Source organism: Thunnus thynnus, chromosome 1 (assembly GCF_963924715.1).
Source record: "Thunnus thynnus chromosome 1, fThuThy2.1, whole genome shotgun sequence".
Classification (NCBI taxonomy): Eukaryota; Metazoa; Chordata; class Actinopteri; order Scombriformes; family Scombridae; genus Thunnus; species Thunnus thynnus.
In genome coordinates, this window is record NC_089517.1 from 36927139 (window position 1) to 36945738 (window position 18600).

At 40.1% G+C, this 18600-nt stretch overlaps 1 long non-coding RNA gene across 1 annotated transcript; it reads left to right on the forward strand.

The window, feature by feature from the left end:
• The first annotated feature begins 663 nt into the window (after window positions 1-663).
• On the forward strand, window positions 664-5804 carry LOC137189629 (uncharacterized). Its single transcript, XR_010929690.1, has 2 exons — window positions 664-1457; window positions 5144-5804. It is a non-coding gene; the product is annotated as an uncharacterized lncRNA (long non-coding RNA).
• Window positions 5805-18600: the final 12796 nt, after the last annotated feature.

Here is an 18600-nt window from a genome sequence, read left to right on the forward strand (position 1 = left end):
ACACTCCAACTAGAGACGTGTGTGTATCAAGTGGTAGTAAATACATTCATGCTTCACTATCCTCCCAAAATATTAGGCTGTATGCCAAATACAGCTGATATTTTATTAAATCAATTTGTTTTTTTTATTTGCTTAGAGTGATAATTGTGTTGATATTTACAGTAAATACAGAAAAATATCGATTCGTATTTGTATCATGACAAAATAAGAAACGCCCTGGAGGAAAATAAAGACATTTCCATCAAAATGCTAAACAATTATTAATAGACACTAAAGTAGTCTAACTATCGTATCAACCAAACTGCAGCAGAGAGAAGAGAGAGAATTCCGCAAGCAGCCAAGTATCCACAGGCTAACAAGCTAACAGGCTAACAAGTAGAGCCTGTCTACAGGCTAACAAGCTAACAGGCTAACAAACTGTGTCTGACTAGTACATGAACGAATCTGGCGAGCCCTCGAGCCCTGAGTGGTGTTCGATATTCTTCAGCATAAGACACAGGCAGCAGATGAGCATAATTGGTCTCAGCACAGCAGCAAGGCGAGCTTATACAGCTACGGTAATTCCCGAAGGACAAGTATGTACCAGTACAGACCCGATACATGTCAAACCCACAAATGAATTGACACTTTGGATGCGTTCGTTCATTTTATGCCAGCACTATGTCATTACTGTGTTTAAACCTTCTTTGGCTGCCCCCAAATGATCAATTAATGTGGCTTTAAATATGTCTGTTGTCTTTCGAGGCTGCGGAAGGTGAAGGAGATGGATGAACATTTCACTTATACACTCATACAGAGAATATGATGCAGACCAACTGAATGCATGTTCAACCCGCGTTGAACCAACACTGTTAACAGATACTCGGTGCAGGTCGAGTGATGGTGCTTATATTATCTGTACAGTTTTACTTTTACTCATTCCAAACAGTCCAAACGTCATTTCTTGTGGACAAGGGGTTGTCTGAACTGTGACTATATATTCTTTGATGACATGACTATAATTTAAATCTTAATTGTGTTATTTCAATCATTTAGGGAAATGGACATTCATTAAAGTTAAACTGTTGCAGATCATGTCGATATTCAGGAATCAGTACAGAGAAGGAGCTGTCCATCATTTGTGCTTCAGTATCTGTACCTGAATTTCCTTTTTCAATGGTTCAGTTTTTTGAAAATTCTGGCCTTCTGGTGAAAAATGCCAGGTACTTTCACAGTCTGTTAGTTGAGTATCCGTATCAGCACCTTGAAAGTTAAAGCCACAGCAGTCTGTTGACACACACTTTATCAGAGAAGTCAAACCAAGGACATGATCCCCCCCCCCCCCCACACCCCAGTGTGTGAAGTAGCAGCCTGATGTTAGAGAAGTTTTACTCTCTGCTACGTTTGTGCTGGAGTTGATATAAGGTTGATCGCACCGCTTTGATTTTTTGGGCTTCAATATAACCTCGTCATAGAAGGTGAAGTACATCTTTAATTAACTTTTTCATCTTATAATCTACATACCTTTGAATAATTATTATGATGATGTTAAGTACCCTTTTGAGATCTTACTAGTTCAAAATGATATTTTTAAAGTGACTGAATTATTAAAATATATACCTTATAAACATATTTGAGAAGCATTTGAGTAGTCTTCCATATGATCTTCCTTAGGAAAGATCCTACAGGCTCCTCTGAAATATTTTCACCAGATTAGTATAGCCTAACATTACTGATAGGTCAACAGCTGATGTGTCAATATCAAAGAAAAACTGATGAATATTGAAACTCTTTGCCCAAACACCAGCTGAGTCTGCTCACGTTTAAAATGCCTGTTCTCCCTGAGTGTAATATCTCCTCAAGTACACTAAGAGGAGTTTGTCCTCTGATCCATTCTCATTACAATTATTTTAAACATGTTTGATATTTACACCTGGAATCACGTATGAGAGTGGGAGCAATAATAATAATAATAAAAAAAACTGGACAAACCAAGCGAATGTCAAACTATTGGATGTGCTGTGACTGAACGAGTAGCTTTATTTAATCCACTTTTAGAGTCCAACTTCAGTTTACAATCCCTGTTGGTTGCCCCCACCTCTACATCCACCATCTCATACAAATGAAGCCTTTTTCATCCATATTTTTCCCCTTTCCACATGGATTGCTTTATAAATTAGCAAGGCAAACTCTTTATGAATCTGCGTATGTTGGTGGAAATAATGTTTTGTATGGGGTGTCTGGTCTTTGTAAGTTTCATTGATGTCGGTCAATCAGACATTGTCTCTGTCCATCATACTTTGATACTGTATCTCAACAACTACTGGCCAGACTGCAACTTGTATGTATGATTTCTGATGATTTTATCATCCTTCTGACTTTCTCTCTAGCACCACCATCAGGACAGTATTTCCCGTTGATTGACACTTTGGTCCAAGGTTAAAGGTGCCTTGAAAACAGATTTCTATGAAATTTGCTGTTGATATTAACAGTCCAAGGTCCCCAGAGAATGAATTCTGACTTCCGTGGCCCCTTGATTTTTCTTCTAGTGCTATCATCAGGCCAAAATCTCCACTTGGACAAATACGTAAGAAATATTAAAACCCTTGGATTTGCTTGAAATGTATTTAACATATTCATTCTCCTCAGAAGATGAACCTCTTCAGCTTTGCACCCAGTACCACCCACAGGACATTTCATATAGTTGGCAGATAGCCATGGGTAGAATCATGTTCCAAGAGGAGTAAACCAATATGTTTTAATGACCTCATGACTATTCCTTCATTCAGAACCACAATGAGGACAAACTGTACATTTACAACCCTACTAATAGTAATGCTCACGGAATTACTAAATTGTCAGTATTACTATTGATTCCACACGCTTTAGTAATGTGGAGTGTAATTAACATTGCAGCCTCTAGGGGCTGCTAGCAGAGCTCTAGACTTTTGGTCCTGTTACAAACATAAGGGAGAGCAAGGATCAACCAAAATCCTGAAATTTTCTGGATTCTACCAACTTGCTAAACAGCATCACTGTCCAATACATTGTCAGTATGGACATGTTTAGTAGACTGGCTGTAGTTTGGAGTTTGACTGATGTCCTTGATGTATACGTTGAATGTGGGATGTGTGTAGGTAACCTTCATTGCTGTAAATGTGGCTAAACTCAGTTTTAGTTGGGTTTAGCCTCTAGTACATCCCTGCTCACGTGTTGTGTAAAGCCACCACTGTTTGTCTGCAGCTAAATTTGCTGTCTGGCTCCAGTATTTATGTGCAGTTGTCTCTTTATGCTGCCCTTTCAGCACACCAAGACACTGTGCCACTGCACCCGCACACCCACCCACCCGCCTGCAGTATAGTACAGTAGAGGGGCGACAGAAGGAGATGTGAGGCGATAGCCCCCTTTTTTTCAGGGCAGAAAAAGACCCCAATTGTGTCTGAGCGCCCTCCTCTCCCTCGCCTCGCCTCGCCTTGCATGCCTCTGGAAGTGCAAAGAAAAGAGAGAAAGAGATTTAGAGAAAGGGAGAGGGAAGGAGGGAAGGCTGGTTCGCTGTGCAGCTGCTCCTGCGGAGGCCTTTGGATTACATCAGAGTGGCTGAGAAGAAAGGAATGAGAGGAGAGAGAGAGAGAGAGAGGAGAGGGGAGAGGGGGGCACCCACAGGAGAGGGGGGCACCCAGAGGAGAAGGGGCACCCACAGGAGGGTTTGAGGCACACTCCACAAATCAGACCTCTTTTTTTCCATGCTCTCTCTACCCTGCTCCCTCTCTTGCTGTATCTCTCTATCAAGGGTTGTAGTGGAGCGGCCCTCCACAGAGCTATCATTGTTATCAGACTGAAGAGGACACACACACATGCACGCACACACACACACACACACACACACAAGGGAGGAAGTAACGAGTTACTTTTTCTGCTGTTACTGTAACTGAATAGCTTTTGGTTTATTTCTCTTTCACTTCCATGTTATTTTTATTTCGAATGTTTTTATTTAGAAGTACACACTGATGTTAAATTCTATATCTTCAAGTTGTTTTAGCATTGAATGGGATAGTACATACAAAAGTATGTGGATACCCGATTATTATACCCATTTTTGATTGTTGAACATCTCATTCTTCTTCTTTCCAACAGATTTTGGAACCTGGCTGCAGGGATTTGCTCCCATTTAGCCATAACAGGTCCAACACTGATGTTAGGCAATAAGAACTTCATCCCAAACGTGTTGGTTGGGGTTGAGGTCAGGGCTCTGAGCAGGCCAGTCAAGTTTTTCCACACCAAACTGGGAAAAACATTTCTTCATGGAGCTGGCTTTGTGCGCAGGGTTGCTGTCATATAGAAACAAGAAAGGGTCAAACACACAAGCTGTTTCCACAAAGAGGGAAGCACACCACTGTCTAAAATATGATTGTATGCTGTATAGCCTTAGATTTCCCCTCATGAGAATTAAGGGGCCTAACCCAAACCATGAAAGACCCAGTCCCAGGCGGTGTCCACATGGTTTTTCTAAGCTACTGTGTACATTTCATTGGGTAATGCTTGAGTTTCTCTTAATGTCTTCCTCTTGAGCAGGATTTCAGATACAAAACAGTACTTGTTGAGAAAGATATTTAGTCATTTTCTTCTGCATACTGTGGGTCAAAGTTCAAAGCAATATATACCATTGAACAACTGTCTCTAGTCCATCTATATGGAAGTCTGAAAGCATGAGTGCAGTCCAATAGAAGGATAAAGGCCTTAGTGTGCTTCAAACAAATTGCTTGTCCGATCTTGTCTGACAGCATCTGCAACCCACTTTTAATCGTTGTCCAAAAGTTCATGCCATTATGGTGATGCGTCTGATTTATTGCAAAGAGACAAGACAAAACTCACAAAAGACAAAAAGTTCATGAAGGATGATAGGGGAGGCAGTGAGATGTAGCCAGGAAGAAACTATGACGGCAGGGTTTCACCCTGCCTTTGATTGCTGCCATTCGGAATAACAAACAAACAGCTTTACCTTTAGACTGAGTTGGAGGACACGTCATTCAACCTTGTTCGCTTGAAGCTTACTGAGACCTCTATCCAGTGTGGAATCAGTGTAAAAGCAGTGATTTAATTGGTACCTTTGTGTTGAAGCACAAGCATCAGGATTTATATCTGTATTGATCTCTATATGTTTCAGGTTGAACCATGTTCTCTGGGATTCTGGTGGTGGTGCTACTGGTCCTGCTCATGTGTAGGCGGGTCCTGTGGCATGGGATATGCATCCTTATTGGTCAGATGTTGTTCAAGAAGCCTGTGAGGACTAGCGGAGTGGCCAGTGGGAGACAAACTGGAGACCTCAAGAATGAATAACTAATATGAACCTGATTCTTCTGAATTTCATTGTGTTGTGTTCGTTTTTACTTTTCTTACATTCCCAAAAAAGAAAGAAATGAAAGATTCACTCAGTCTGCCCAACCTAAACTCCAGTGTGGTGTGGGCAGTTCAAAGAGACATCACAAAAGCGACCAATCCTGTATGCACCAATGACTGATTGGACTCACTAACTGAACTTCTCCACTGTCTCCTCCACCAACACATAGGAGAAGACATTTGGTTTAGTTATTGGTGGTTGGTTTGGTCAACCTGTGTGATTTTTTTGGCAATTCATCCATCATTTATAGCAAATTCGAACACCCAAACTTAACAGAGGTGAGATAAGCATGTCATGTGGCAACCACCAGCTGACTGTGACTGGCACACCTCAACGCATACTTCTGTCAATATTTCCTTGATGTAAGAAAAATGTTACCAAGCTAATAAAAAGATAATGTAACAATAAATTTGTATTTTGAAAGAGAGGTTAGGACTGTTTTTTTTAGCTGACCTCATGCTGTCAGAAGATCGTTTTGGAGATATCTAATGGTCATTCGGGGCACTGTATCTTCTTCTGCTTTAGACTTTTTCTTGCTACTAACACTCACTCACAACTATAGACAATTCAGAATTTCAAGTTGACCTGAGATGAATGTCTTTGGACTGTGGAAGAACATCAGAGCACCTGGAGGAAACCCACACAAACCATCCATACAAAGTGCACCAGGGCAATGGTGCTAGCCTCTGAGCCTCCATGCCGCCCACATTTCTGGTTCATCACATACTGTTTTTTTTGGTGGCAGTTGTGGCCGCAACAGTCAGCCTAGAACAGCTTCAAAGGGCATATGTCTGCAGCTACTGTGTTTTACTGTACTGTTCTGTGAAACACAATGCAAACATGATTGTGTGCTTGCATATTGATGACTGCTCTTGTTAAAGGTGCATTAGTGCATGACTATTGTGTAAAACTACACCAATCTGTGTGCATTACAACATGGAACCAAAATGGAAAAATGTATTTCACTAAATATTTGCTAATGGTAATGTTTATTGATAAGCATATGCAATAGGTGTACTTTTATATAGCCTACTACGTAATGACAGCATTCCACTGATAACAGAACCCTAAGAACATTTTAAAAACGAATTTATGATACCGTCTGTACTTGTTTGGGTTCACAATGATAACTTATTGGGGGTCATATACCATCTGTATATACCTTCCTCACAACTGAAATATATCCCTCTGTTCCTTTGTTTCTGCCACTCAACTGAAGAGCCAAGATCAGCTGTACATAAAACAGCTATTGTTCTTCTTTGCTCCTTTGCTTTCAAAGAAAGAAAAGCGAAATTTGATTGTTCACACTACTGTGTGCAAGGAAGAGGGTGTGAATCAACATGTAGGCATACTGTTCTGGTTGGAGACTGGTTGGAGTCACATTTTCATGAGGAGGGGTTACAGAGAGAGAAAGCATTCAGCGCTTAACCACTAAAATGAAACCTCTATCACAATCAGACCTCTTGTTGAGCTATTTTTTTGTTGTTTTGATTTTGTGTTAACCCTGTACAGAAGTATGTGGATCTTGGACTGGATTTAAGGGATATATAGTATGTGCTTCCCAGGGACAGGCTAGCAGTTTCCCCTGCTCCCAATCTTTATGCTAAGCTAAGCTAATTGCATCCTGGCTTCAGCTCCGTACTGAACGCAAACATTACAGCGATCTGATCCTTTAACACACTGAAAATATGAAAGTGAAAAGAAAATAAACTAAAAAAATAACTAAATGAATGTACACATTTTTAAGAAGAAAGAAGAATCAATTTTATGAGATTTTCAACTTGTTTACATGACAGGTTCTTCCAGAAAGTATTACATTATATGGTAGTTATTACATAATAAGTTACAACAAGACCACACTATACTACTACAATGGTTAATATTTCTACCTGTCAAGCAGGACACTGTGGTTGTGCAGGACACACAGGAAGCTGTGTGGAGAAGCTGCTCTCTAATTTGTCAAATTTCCTCTGAGGGATCAACAAAGTTCACCTCAGGCATACACACTGGAGCCCCCCCCCCCCACACACACACACACACACAGACACACACACAAGTAAAGGACGAGGAAAGCAATAAACATGACAATTTACAACTACAAGCATGTAAGAATGTCTTTTTGTCATGCAGAGAAGAATCAGCTTTTTTGTGGTGGACCAACAGGTATGGATGAGGAGATGTGTTTGGAATGTGGTGGACAGATGTCAACATAAAGGCTCTGAGCCCAGGAGAGGAGGAGGAGGTCGAGGAGGAGGAGGCGACAGAGTGGGAGGTGGTATGAGAGGGAGCAGAGAATGGCCTTGGCTCTTTGAAAGTGAATTTCCTTCCCTGCAGCTAGAGATTACCAGGCCCTTCAATGCTAATGGCCGCTACAAATGGCCATAGATAAGACTCGGAGGACAGACGGGGAGGGAGAGAGGAGGTTAGCTTAAAACAGCGTTGATGCCATCATTATTTTCATCTGCATTCGTCTTTCACTTTAGATTTACAGATCACTTTTTTCTGTTTGTGCCAGTGTCAGGTCTCCAGTTGTTTTCTCAATCACTTTTTGCAGATTTGTCGAACATGTCATGTAAACCTTAAACACAAATCCCTTCATATAGCTACTGTAATACAGGTGTACAATGTGCACATTCAAAAAGTACTAAGTTCAATTAATTCAAGTCAGCACAAGCAACAAAACTGAAACTTCTGGAGTGCTGCTCGTGGTCAATTAGTAGTCATTAGTTAGAAGTCAGCTACGCTAACTGTTGTTGCTTTGTGTTCTATTTCCACAAAAGATGTGTGTGTGTTTGCTTCAGAGTTGTTTCAAGGCATATTTGACAGAGTTAGGCTGAGTGACATGTAAAATTGTCTTTAATCTGAGACTTTTGGAGTGTGACTAGTAGTCAGTTGGTAGTTAGTAGTTAGCAGCATTGGGCAAGTTCCTTCAAAAATCATTTAGACATTACCCCTTAAAAAGTGATCACATTACTAAATACTCAACAGAAAAGGAAACTAGTTACATCACTCGTTACTTTACTTTTGTTATTTGTCAGCTGTGTCAAAGGTGCCCTTTAAAGCTGCCACACACACGTTACAACTTCTGTATTTAACACATGTAGAAGAAGCAAAGGAGATGTTATGGTTTAACAAGCAGCCAGCCAACAGTTTGGAGATTTGTACTGACCATCAACAACTAACTTAATGATACTCCCAGTGACTGCATGATGTTCTATCCTCTCATACCCCATTCAGACCGATCCAGTGACCATGTCGGCAGTCTATCTGTATGGGTCAGAGGTGGACTGGCTCTCATGACCTGTATTTGTATTAAAGGACCAGTGTGTAGGATTTAGTGACATCTAGCGGTGAGCAGTCAGATTGCAACCAGCCAATAACCGCTCCCCTCACCCTTCCCTTCCAAGCATGTAGGAGAACCTATGGTGGCCACAAAACACTCACAAAATATGATAGGGCCCCTCTAGCCAGTGCCAGTGTTTGGTTTGTCTGTTCTGGGCTACTGTAGAAACATGGTGGTGCAACATGTTGGGCTTTGTGGAAGAGGATCCATTCCCTATGTAGATATAAAGGTTACGAAAATACAACGGTTCTTATTTTCAGGTAATTATACACTAATTAAAACATACTTATGAATATTATATTCCATTTCTGCCAAGTCCGTCCCGCTACATGCCATTAAATTCTACACACTGCACCTTTAAGATATTATTACAAAAAGCCAGTTCTTCTGCTGACGTGATGATGATGACACTAGATGCTTGTTTGGTGATTTGTGCCATTTGTCGCTCCACAGCCCTCTCCAAACATACATACATATTTATTTGGTTACATTACTTTTCAGACAGAGTGTTCAGACATCAGGATTAGAACAAATAAATACACTGAAAATTGGCAAATTAAAGCATGTCTCATTCAAATGATTCATTATAAATGAAATAATGTCATTGTTTATTCTGAGATTCCTCATCATTTGACTATGAGTAGTGTGAGACAGCTTACAACTGAGGCTTTATTATTCTCTACTCTTCTTCACTAACAGACTTTCATACACACACACCACTTTCAGTGGCTTCTTGATGCCTTTGTTGCCTCCCCAGGTCGTTAAAACGCTGTTAAGATTCCTCAGATGCCACTGGCTGGTATTGTGTCAGTGGACACTTTATCTGACCTGTGTGTATGTTGTGTGTGTGTTTCTGTGTCTATGTGTATGTATCTTCTAGCAAACTAGTTTGTGGTACCAGAAATGTGGTCTTGCACAACAACAGACCCATTGTTCAGTGAAGAACCATTTTAAAATGTTTTTTGCAGAAAATAGCCCTTTACCATGTATGAATTATTGTCATCAAGTGAATCAAACAAACCTTGAGAGAACCATCGTTGAATACGTTTATCCTGTGTTTTGTTAGTCTTGAATCAAAGTAACAGTTTAGGTCATCCAGGAAGTCAAGCCTGTTAAGGAGCACTATAAAACTAATGATCCTTAATGGGACCACCTTGAAAGTCAGGACCCCTGTAGGCCTTCTATAGACCTGCTATGACCACTATTCTCACTTCCCTAGACCAATTGACGCAGAGAGGTTTGGGGAATGGCATAAAATGCTAAGTCTTCCCAGTGAGAGGGCCCTGCATGGTTTATAGACCAGTGTTTGCTCGCCTTGTATTGGGGAACAGGCGGTGGAAACCCTCTTGTCTGAGGAATATATTCTTTGTTGGTCCTATTGCCCTCATTTACAGCTTATGGAGTGGCACAGTTCATTCACTGTCTCAGTCGTTCAACACTTCTTAAGTGTCAGGGACAGCTTAATGTTGCATCAGTTATCATACCAAACATAAATTCATCCCAAATGTGTTAACAATATCAATCAAGGTTAAACACCTATAGGACGGTAGCAATTTTGTGCTTTGGATCAAGCATTTATAAATTATACCTCACTTCCTGTTTGTCTGCTACTAAAGTAAAGTTTGTTTTGCACACACAGACAGTGACAGAAATGTGCAGTATGTATGAGTTGTGACTGACTGAGTATGGCAAAGACTGGAGGTTTCCTGGAACAGGAAGAGGTTTGGTTTGGGATGTTCACAAGGGCCCATGGTGCCAGTGGAAATTTGGTTAAAAGAGGGAAAAGGATAGATTGGAGGTTGTGAATAGAGGTTTGAAGCAGTGGTTAGGGAATGCATGAGGGTGCATTCACAACACATGCAGCATGCTGGGTAGTGACTCAGACCCTTGACACCTGATGCAGATTTCTCCAAATTCCAGAGAAAGGCTGTACCCAGTGAGTCATGACACTTAGACACAGAAGAAAAATTACCTAGTTGAGAAATGACCCAATTTGGGAAGATGTGCTTTGGTCAGGTGCTGCATTCCCAAAAGGCTAGCTTGTTAAATACTTACCCGGCCACTTCAAAAGTATCACTCAAGCCCATTTCCCTTGTAATTAAGTCCCCTTTTAGAGTGGACCTCTTTAGGACATATTAGACAAGACTACACTGGATTATTGTTTTATTTATATTTATAACTTATTAATATTTAAAGCTGTAATGCAGGACTTTTGTCTCCCCCTTCTGGTAGTGAGAGTAAAGGGGGGCACTTGGCTGTGATTGCCTGACACAGGCATGCAACATGCTCTCATGTGCACACCGAATGACAGGCACACAGAGAGGGCCTGTAAAAACAGATATGTTTTGATGGTCCACCGGCCCAAAACTGTATTGCAGCAAAACAGTAACAGTAAAACAGTGGATAAATTGTTTTGAGTGACAAGCAACCCCCGCGAAATGACTCATTTTACTATCAGAATTTGATCCATTTGGTCCTATAACATTTGGAAAGTCTAGAAGAGCCGCACGATTAACGGCCAAACGGCCAGCACAGGAATGTTGGGCCCGACATGAGATTTAAAAACTCTGTTTACTGTGAAATACAGAGAGATTTATCTGGCAGTGATAGGCTTAATCACCATTGTGTGAACTCGTCTGGAAAGGGCTTGAATGTAACAGACATTCAATTTATATGTAAAAGTTCTGCACTGCGGATTTAACTTGATAAAACAGCAGCGACTGTGAGCTGCTTAAGTGTCTGATCACACCACAAAGTGGCACAGCAAAATTTATTTGCAAGCCCTTGCTGACCAGGTAGTGCTGGAACCTTGGTAATGTAGCTTCTACGTGCAGATTGTGTAATCAGTTTTGTAATGTCCAGTTCTCTCCATTCTGTCAAAGGTCAGTGTGTTTACATGCACTTAAGTAATCAGGTAACAAATGGCTTTATGCAGTAATCAGATTTTTTAACATCATGGAAATGAGAAACCCAGTTGGTAGTGGATTGGAGAAAGTTGATTTCCCAACCTAGTATGCCAATTTCTCTACCATGTATATGAGTAATGTGCTTTCTAATCACAAGTGCCAAGACAAGCCCCTAGGTAACGTATTTGCATGTCAAGCCAAGTAAATTTTTATCTATGTAGCCCAATATCACAAATCACAAATTGGCCTCTGGGGGGTCTACAATCTGTACAGCATTAAACATCCTCTATCCTTAGACCCTCAATTTGAATAAGGAAAAAGAGGGATCTTTCTTTGAGGAAAGACAGACATGCAATAGATGTTGTGTGTACAGAATAGACCAAGATGGACCAAAATAGCAATATTACGGTATGGAAAAATAGGATGACAACACGCATGTACATGGAGAACAACATGGCGAACAGCAGCGGCTCAATCAAAAGCCAGCATTATTGGAGAAACACTAATTAGACACTACTGATGTTGAATCTCGTGAAGGAGCACAACACACCTTAAAACACATACCTTAAATATCTGGATGGGAGGAAATACCGAAATGGTGACATTTAAAGAAGTTGTCTGGGCGCATGGCAGAGGTGGAAAATGGTGGAAAAAAAGGTGGAAACTACCTTACGATGGAGGTCCCCACACCGGGTCTCCCAGATCATAGACGACTGCACAGACTACTGAGCTAAATCTTTACTCATCGCCTCATTGCAGACAGACCTCTACCTATTTATACACCCATAACACAGAGACAACACTCCATGTAACGTGTAGGGAATAACTTCAAAGGAGATTATTGCTTTGCACTTTTCATTTATTGCCTATTTTTACAACCTAACTTTGTGGAAAGGAGAAGGGGAACAACAGGTTATGGAGAGTCCCTTGGGAGCACTTCATGTGTGTCAGTAGCTCAGCTTTATCTGTGGGGAACACCCCCACCTCCGGAAGTGATGTTCAAATTAGGAAATGTGCGTCATGTAGCAGGTGGATGTGACTCCCCTCGTTGAGACCTATTGATAGGCATAATAGTGGAGCAGAGGAGACAGACTGAGATAGCGATGTAACTGACCTGCGCACTGGTATCTGACATGGTTCTTCCCGAGAACAAATAGTTTTAAAAATATTTGTATGAAACAAATATTCGTAAAAAAAACAAAACAAAAACAAAACACTATTTGTGCTTTGCTGAATAATGTATTTGTATTTGGGCACACCCTCAATAGCAAAGCAGAACAGATTGTGGTTTCAATTAATCCTTGTAAGGCCTAGCTTCACAAGGACACACCTAACAGCCCAAAAGACATGAATGGTCTTAGTCTTATTGGTATTGGTCATCGACAACTTCCTGAAGGACATATGATGTCCATTCTTTTTAATTAACAAAATCTCTGTATCCATCACTGGGAGCCCATACCGAGAACATGGGTACCATCTATGAATACAATAACCTAAGGGAGGAAGAACTGGTCCTTGAATTGCGGGACTATTTCGCAGGCTGATAAAGTCCCTGTTCATTGACGCCACACCTTTACAGAGCATGTACACAATTTTTTTTTTTTTTTTTACTGTAAATTTATGCACCCTGAACTGATAAGCTATCAATACTCTCCACTACTGCCTAGTTTATACAGAGCTATGACCTCTCCCAACAGTCCTTACAAACACTCACATCCAGCTGCCATGTGTGAAGTCTGACAAAATAACCAATAAATGCAGAAGGCTCATATCAGAGGCTTGTTGGGGGAATGCATTTCATTTTCTACTAGACATGATTAACTTAATTCATTAGGGAGATATTAAGGCTTCAAAATAAATGCTCCACCCAGGCTTCCTTCCCTCTGACTAAATCTGGATTTTACTTGCTCCAGTAACTGCCAAGATGGCAGCCAACCTTAGAACCAAATCCAATCTTTAAACTGTCCTTTCAGAAAACTATGGGTGATGTCACAGATGCTGTGTCAGTATAAAATTTCTTTGTACTACTATGGTCCAGACTGATGCATCAGACAGAAGGCTGGGGGCTGTTTTGTCTCACAAAGTGGATGGCGTCCAAACTTCAGTGTTGCTGGAAGCTGTCTACCCAGGAGACCGACTAACACACAGAGGAGAGGGAGAGCTTGGCCATTGGTGGGTGGTCAGCACTTGCTGTTATTCCCTCCTGGGATGCCCATTCACCCTCTGGTCAAACTACGCTGGGGGTGTGGTTGGGGGGAGTAGGCTGCCGGCCTGAGTTTGGCAGTGGGGGTATGTTGCTGCAAAGGGTGGTTGTTGCATCGGCTGGAAGCTGAGAGTCAGGTGTGGCTCTGCCGCCTCAGTAGACAAGGCTGCAGTGAATTAGTGATTACTGACTGTATTTAATCTCTTCCCTGCTGTGAGGCTAGCACCCCAGACACACATACACAAGTATCAGAACTGGACAAGTCTGGAAGGGCGAGTTTTGCCCTTCAGCCTACCCATTCTACAGAGTTCTTTAAAGGGTTCTGTTATGCTTCATGCCTAAACAACCATTTTCTGGTGCATTTTTTTCAAAGTTTAGCGTGGGGGTCATGGTGTGCTATAGTGAAGGCTCACAGTGTGGTGCTATTTAGAATCACATCTGTCTGCAGCCGGCATTAACATCCCTGAATGCATGCAAGGCTTAGAGCAACACCCACTAATGTATTAGGCAAGACTGCTTTTATTTCAACACATTCTTCTGCAGAAACTTTGAAAACAGTTGTTTTATTTTTGTTGCTTTCACATTGATAAAACAATAAACTGGTAAAGGTTATATTCAGTTAAATGCTTATGGACGTGTTCTGCTCTATGGCATTATTGGTGACATTAGAAGATATACTGAATTTTGGACCATTTCTAAAATCAACAGCAAACTGGATGAATGAATGTATAACAAATTATAGTTTCCAAGATTTTTCACAACTGAATCCTCTAGATTGAACTCAAGCAGTAATCAGACTGACAAGCAGGTGTTAAAGCACATGGTAAAACTGTCAGCAAGTTTAACAGGAAAACAACAAAATTCTCCTTCCTGATCCACAGTGGAATCTTGTTTGACTCTTTTAAATGATGGATATAAGTTGTAGTCTCTTTATGATTTAGTGGTAAAGTTGAGCACCACGAGGCCTGATTCAGATTCTGGCATGTAACCCTGGTCCCCCTTTATACTTTCAGAGTCCAGAGTCTAACAGAAGACAACATTTTCAGATGTTTGCATTTAGTGAATGTGTAATTATAGCATATTGTGTCTGGCAGCCATGGCAGTAGGCGCCTGTCCACTCGCATTAGGTTGACTTAATTGCGTGAACATCTCAAGACAGAACTGGCCTGATTTAGGCCTGGGGGTGTGGAGTGTGAGTGTGTGTGTGTGTTTCAGTGTGTGTGTGTGAGTATTTATGGTTAGATTTATAGACATAGCCTCTGTATATATTTGCAGTAGTCTTAAACGTAAATGTGAGTTTATCTTATTTCTTTGATTTCTTGTTGGTGTGTCCAAAGCTGCAAAAGTGAGATGTGTAAATGTATGTATAAATGTGATTAATCAATAGTTACTCTGTTTTTGTGTGTTAGCATAAATATGTATTTATGTGTATCTTTTGTATTGATATGTGTTCTGTAGAGACAATAATAGCTTTTATTACACATATTATATTTATATGTGTTTCTATGTGTTCAATTGTGTGTAGGCACTGGAGGTGTGTGTGTGTTATGTGAGCTGGCTGGGAGGCTGAAGCAGGCAGCTATTAGCATGGTACATGATCCCTGGTGAATTGAAGCCTTATCAAAGAGAAGCTGGAGGATTTATGTGTTGAGTTCCTCCCTCCTCTGAAAGCGACCTTGTCCCTCCCTGTTCCTCTACACTCCTCCATTCAGACACCAAAATGCCTCAGTGTAGTGCAACGCTTGTAAGAGGACGCTTAATATATGCGTGCACACACACACAAATACAGATGTCCACCTAGCACCAGGCACATGTGTTCACACAAGTATATGTACATGCCTGCATGTCCTTATGCACCAAGATTTTTACTAAAGTTTAAGTAGCAACACCAGCACTGAAGAATGCTCCAATTGAAGTAACATTAGTTACTAATGTGAAAATAAAAAAAATAGATGTGTGTCAAAAGTAAAAGTACTCATGGTGCATTTCAGTGTTGAATTATGTATATGTAAATGTTAAAACTGTGTTTTAATGTTGTAGTGTAGGCAGTGGTGGAAAGCAACTTGTAATATTTACTAAAGCACACTTGTTAGGCATTTGTACTTCACTGGAGTATTGCCATTTTATGCTACTTTATACTGTTATTCTACTACATTGAAGAGGGAAATATACATTGATGAATGACCGTCATGTAAAATATGATGATGACCAACAGTATATAAAGTAGATAAAATTAGCTCCACCTCAACATTAAAATGCTACTTACACATTAACGCATCAGTATGAACAATTCAATTATATAAAGTATAAAAATATAACAATCACAAGCACTGTTTATTTCTGAATAATGAGTACTTTTTCTTTTTAGGTACATTTTAAATATGTTTTAATGCAGGACTTTTACTTGAAATTGAATTGAGTATTTTTACATGGTGGTAAATTGTAAGTAAACAATCTTTCATCACTCAGGGTAGTGCTAAATCAACACAATGGCTGTTTAAAGTACAGGAATATGTCATGTTTTATGAGCTTAATTCCTCTTTTGCAAGTAGCTGAATCAATTCAAATGCAGAGAAGCACAAGGGCAACACCATATAGAGTAGCTATAGATAATGTTTTTCTTAGGTATTTAGGGCCAAGCGCAATAACTTAAGTTTTGTCTGAGTTTAGTAGCAGAAAATTGCAAGCCATCCAGGTCTTTATGTCCTTAAGGCATGCTTGGAGTTTAGTTAACTGATTGGTTTCATCTGGCTTCATTGATAAATATAACTGGGTATCATCTATATAACAATGAAAATTTATGGAGTGTTTCTGAATAATATTACCTAAAGGAAGCATTTATAAGGTGAATAGTATTGGTCCAAGTACAGAACCTTGTGGAACTCCGTGTCTAACTTTTGCGTGCATAGAGGATTCATCGTTAATATGTACAAACTGAAATCGATCTGATAAATAAGACTTAAACCAGCTTAATGCAGTTCCTTTAATGCCAATAAAATCTTCTAGTCTCTGTAACAGGATGTGATGGTCAGTGGTGTCAAATGCAGCACTAAGATCTAAGAAGACAAGTACAGAGAGAAATCCTTTGTCCAATGCAATTAGGAGGTCATTTGTAACTTTCACCAGTGCGGTCTCTGTGCTATGATTCACTCTAAATCCTGACTGAAAATCCCCAAATAAACTATTGTTATGTAGAAAGTCACACAACTGATTGGTGACTGCTTTCTCAAGGATATTAGAGAGAAAGGAAAGGTTGGATATAGGTCTATAGTACACTAAAACTCTTTTTTAAGAAGAGATTTAATTACAGTTACTTAAAGGACTGTGGTACATAGCTTGTTACTAAAGACAGATTGATCATATCTAGTGAAGAAGTGCTAACTAAGGGTAAGACAAGTTGGGATGGGGTCTAGATGAGGTTTAGACGAAGAAATCCTTGAAGTTAGTTCAGGACGATTCAGGTCAATCTGAGAAAAACCATCTCAATCAGGTTTTACAGCTGTTTCTAAGGTTCCTGTGTTTGGGGATAAATCGGTGCCTGTTGAGGGCAGGAGGTGATGAATTTTGTCTCTAATATTTAGAATTTTATCATTAAAAAAGCTCATGAAGATGTTACTACTGAGAGTTATAGGAATACATGGATCAATAGAGTTATGACTCTTTGTCATCCTGGCCAAAGTGCTAAAAAGGAACCTAGGGCTGTTTTTATTCTCCTCTATTAATGACGAGTAATAGGCAGCTCTGGCATTACGAGGGCCTTTCTAGAAAGAAGAGAGAGAGAAGTCATTGCTAACTGCTAAGCTTAGTTAGCTGCTAAGCTCACTGCTGAGCTAAAGTAACTAACAACTGTGGGATTAGTGAGAAAGTTGCTAAAAGGAGAGATCTAAGAGTTCTTGAGCAGAGCTTGTATAGGTTTAATTGCACAGTGGGTTATTATCCGCAGTAATGAAGAATATAGTAAAATTTACTGAGAGCAGCAAAAACGCTATCAGTAATACTGTCAGCAACCAGAAATGAGACAATATGCTTACCGCAGCATGTCAGCACCTGAAGTGAAGTAAAATCTTAATCTATCTTAATCTGTAAAGCAACATAATTACTGCAGTGGTTATTTAAAAAAGTGAAATAAACATATAGTAATTCCTATTGAAAAAAAGTGGATAAATATCAAAATACAAAAGTTGCTTATACTGGATTTGATATGACAGGTCTGACAAGAATTCTGCAACCTTTTTCTTATAGGGATACTTAAGCACAATGGGATATAAGCTTCTTCATTCAGAGGAAAAGATTGATATGGAATTCATGTTTGTGTGTCCAATATTAAAATACCAGATGCATGGTAACAGTTAGCTTCCACAAGTCTATATTTATGTTCAGTGGCTTATTCAGTCCCATACTCTTTTCCACAAAGGGTTAGGGTTAGGGTTAGGGTGAAAAAAACGAAAGCAAAACAAATTCTGAAAGTGTGTCAGCAACACTTTGTCACTGATAATACCTTTCTCACTCACTTTAACTCACCTCGCGTTTACATTTTACTACCGGACATTGGTCTTGATGTCCATGCCAACAATGTTACAGCCCTTGAGTGGGAGTAGTTTGTTGGTTGTTCAAAGTCACCGCCACTTTATCACTAACCAGTCACTGTTTGCCCTCCATGACAAACAGAGATACTGCAGTTATCACCTAGCCATGTGTCTCCGTCTGGTAACCTTGGTCACTTTGTCTTGCTTTGTTTGCACATTATTTATGTTTTTGCAAATTCAAAACC